Below are 4,406 nucleotides of genomic sequence, written 5' to 3' on the forward strand. Positions count from 1 at the left end.
CCGCCTGGAGGGGTGTGGTAGCCCCCGACCCGGGTAGAATTTTTTTTCGAAGTAACCACAGAAATTCTTCTATGTTTAGTAAAAAAATTTTGCACAAGAGTAGTTTTCGTGTTATATTCAAAACTGTCGTTTGTCATCGAAAAAATGCATAGTTTTCAATGTTTTTTTGCAAATAACTCGAAAACCATGCATTTCATGTAGAAATGATATTTAGCAGAAACAAAGCAAATTAAATAGGAAAAAAATGAATGTTTTATTTTTCTGTAGGTGTAATATCGACTGAGTTATAGCTCGTGAAACGTAAATTAAAAAAAAAAAAAAAATAAGGTACAGGGTGCGGCAGCATAACTTCCTTTTTTAAAATGCGCGCCACTCAGTTAGTTGATGTCATAGCGGAGCGCTAGTGGTCTCGTTCAAGAGGGGATACTGTAAAGTTTTGTCCCGACACGGTTCAGTCGCCATCATGCGTTGGAATAGTGAGGTGCGTGCCTTTGCCGTTGAGGTTTACTTTTCAAGCGGATGTTCGGTTATTGCAACACAGCGTGCATTTCGGAATCGCTTTAATTTAGCCCCGTTGGCTCCCGTCCCAGACCGCAAATCAATTGTTACATGGGTCAAGAAAGAACTGGAGTCCCTCGGCCCGTTAGATCACCTGAGAACATTGAAGCAGTGAGAGCGTCAATGTTGTGATCGCCACGGCGTTCTGCGCGCAAACACGCATCTGCCCTTGGACTATCCGATCGTGCTGTGAGAAGAATTCTTCGTGATGATCTTCATTTTCATCCCTATAAGATGGCGATAGTGCAGGAACTTTCAGAACGTGACTTCAATTCTCGGATGAACACGTGTGAGCTTCTTCTTGATGTCGTTCCCGAGGGTGCTATTGTTTTTTTTAGCGATGAAGCCCATTTTCATTTGTGTGGGTCGGTTAACAAACAAAACATGCGCTACTGGGCTGACACCAACCCTCGAGAAATGCATCAAAAGCCTTTGCATTCACCCAAAGTCACAGTGTGCAATTTCCTCAGCTGGAATTATTGGTCCCTGGTTTTTTGAGGAAAATGAGGTTACAGTGACAGTGAATTCGGACCGGTATGTAAACATGCTACAGATTTTTTTTCCCACGTCTAGAAAATTTGGATTTGGAGGACACTTGGTTCCAACAAGACGGTGCAACAGCACACACTTCAAGAGCATCGATGGCTGTTTTGAGGGAACACTTTCCAGAGCGCCTTATCTCAATTAGAGGCGATTTGGAATGGCCGGCACGCTCTCCCGATCTGTCCCCTTGTGATTTTTTTCTATGGGGTTTTTGAAATCCCGTGTTTATGTGAACCGTCCAAGAACCCTACAAGATTTGAAGACCAACAACCAAGAAGAAATTGCCAACATAACACCTGCTATGCTAACAAGAGTCATGACAAACGCCAGAAATCGGTTTACGCAATGTATGGAGAATGGGGGACGTCACCTAACAGATTTGATCTTCAAAACAATGTAAATAAAAACTTTAGACATGTACCTACATTATAAAAAATAAAAAAAAATTTCCGATGCATACAATAGTTTTTATTGAGTTTTGAAAAAAGGAAGTTATGCTCCCACACCCTGTATTAATTCAAATAACACAAAACCAGTAACTTTTAGTGGAAATTGGTCGAAAGCTTTTTTTAAAGCTCTTGAGAAGACCTTTAAAATGAGATATGATAGAAATCGCACTGGTAAAACAAAAACAAAAGATAGGAGACTACAACTTCGAGACCGTTGAAAATTTCTCCTATCTAAAAAAAAATCCACGCAGTTGGTCATTCATTGGATGCAGTGGAAACAAATCTTTATCGGTTATGACACTCTAGGTTGCAAAATTGCAGATTTTCTCGAATAGTTATGCAGCACGCAAGATGCTTAACAATTTTTACTACATCGAAAAGGTCAACGAAAAAAGGAAACGTAAAACAAGGATACCAAAACAGCATTCCACAGTTTGCCTGGCTCGCGAAAATCTATAAGCATGGTGTGGGTATGGCAGCACCAAATTTTCAGATAGGGAAAGGCTTCATCTCCTACACAAGCACATGGAACCAATCAGATAAACTCAAGCGACGACGGCTTTACGGTTTCTTACCAGGGCAGAGGAAAATCGTCAGACGCTGCCTCACCTCTGCCCTGGGAGCAGCGTGACCGTAGCGGCTCGCAGATGGAACCAGATAAACAATTGTAGGAATGCGAGAAACAGGTGGAGGATGTGATAAACTAGTAGTCTGAATCAACAGCGGGCATCAATGCAGTGGAGAAAATATTTTTTTAGTGATAAAATGAAGATGCAGTTTTTGCTGCCTTTTTTATTATAATGTGTCTCTCATCATTTGCTTCGGTGCAGTGGGGAAATTGCCACTTTTCTTCAAAGCCATGAGCGATTGCCCCCCCCCCCCCCTGTTCTTTTTTCGGTTCGGCATATATAGTCCCAAATAGTTTCTACCACTTGATTTACAATGTTCAATACTGTTCAGTCACTCATTATATGGCTGTAAACGATACTTTAGTAGCTGCTTCTTGAAACTAGGTACCTGCAGCCTATACAATATAATCACAGCATGTGTAGATTTATGAGTGATGTGTAGATACATAATTAACGTTGTAACATGTAGTATTGAAGGAAGGAGTGGCTCAAAGGCTAGGAAAACGAACTTGCAAGCCCCTTCTTCAAATCCAATACACCACACAGACATTTTTATAATTACATCAATTTTTAGTACTGGAAGATCTTCCTACGAAAAACTTCTGCCTTTATTAGCCCTGCATAGCGTACCAGTAGAACGTGAAACCAAAACAACAAAATAATTTAGAGAAGCATTCCCCCCGAACGGTATTCATTTACGTCACTTCCTTACAGGTTCTGAGGCTAGAGTAATTTCGCATTTAATTTCCATGAAGCAGTAGAAACATTAACACCAGATGGGGTTTCTTTAGCCTTATATGGTGAACAAACAGGAGGCGAGGACAAGGAAGACTGAAAAAGTGGCAGAGAAGGTAAATCTGTTGTAGAGAGTTCAACCCTCTATATCACTTTTTTATGTCATGTCTTTCCACGTAGTATCTCAGAACATTATACCGATCATAACTCGCAATGCTCCCCATCCACGCTGTTCCGAAAATGGTTCTGTGGATGAAAAGGCAGACGGTAACAGGTGCCATGGGGGAAACGGTTTGGAGGACGCAATGATAGTGGCGAGCGTATAATCGATTATACGGACACCCATGACTTTGTACTTATGAATACATAGTTCATCAAACGATTGTCTCATCTTCCTACATTTTATAATGGGAACAGTAAAATGCAAATCGACTATATTCTCATAAGGCGCCAAAATTTTGCCACCGTCAGTGATTGCAAAGCCATTCGCGTTGATTACGGTCCTGTGCATGCATCTTTCCCTTTGATAAATCTATGCAATTCATAAAACTAGTCACGGTGTATACAATAATAATTTTAAAATTTTTCGTTGGAGAATTCATCCTTGGGATAAATTCCCCGTATTTCTTTTTTTCTAAATAACCGCTTCTCGGGACCATTCTATGAAATATTGTTGCGATCATTTCTGCAACATCATTCGAATCAGATTTGGAACTTAACAAAGATTGTTAATATACAGCAATCATTCTATAAGTTCATTATACACCAGCATACTGTAATGCACGTAGAAGCAGAATCACGTCTCAACTTTCGCTTCCTGCGTCACCCTTCGTCTCAGCTTGCGCCCAGTCTAAATGAAAAGGATCACCGCTTTCACGGTCGAAAGCAGCTCAACCCCAAATTATTGAATTCAATGTTTGCATAACTGCCGTGAACCTGATTACTTGTTTATTTCTACGTATTTGGCTTATTAAACTAACGGTCTCTGTTGGACCCGCAAACATTTGAGGTTTTTTTTTACTTGAATTTCTTCCGCCTATATTGATCATTCCACTCACTATGGGGCGGTGTGCCTTCTAACTGGAGACAAGTAGCTCGTAATCCTACCTCCTACTAATATCGTCTTGGTTTAAAAAAGGCTCCATCTTTAGTTCCACGAGTTTGTGGGGAAAGAAGCCTTAATTGAAAATGAATGTGCCTAAGATAGTCGGAGTCTGGATTCTCTGAATTAAGTTCTGCTTTGATGATTTAGGCCCCACAGAAGAATGAATAGGTAACTTTCCCCTACCAAATTAACGTTATTTTATTAGGGGACAAAAGTTAAAATTGATTGCGAACTACTCTTTCTAACCGCCTCCTTAACGGTTTAAAGACTGTGAACCGGTTGATTTTCAAATTGCAGCTTTTGTCTGCCCTGCTCACGACTGCGCTGAATCTAGAAAAAAACAGCAAAACAAACTGACAGTTGACGTAATTACCACTACGATTGGCG

Source organism: Hermetia illucens, chromosome 1, assembly GCF_905115235.1.
Source record: "Hermetia illucens chromosome 1, iHerIll2.2.curated.20191125, whole genome shotgun sequence".
Classification (NCBI taxonomy): domain Eukaryota; kingdom Metazoa; phylum Arthropoda; class Insecta; order Diptera; family Stratiomyidae; genus Hermetia; species Hermetia illucens.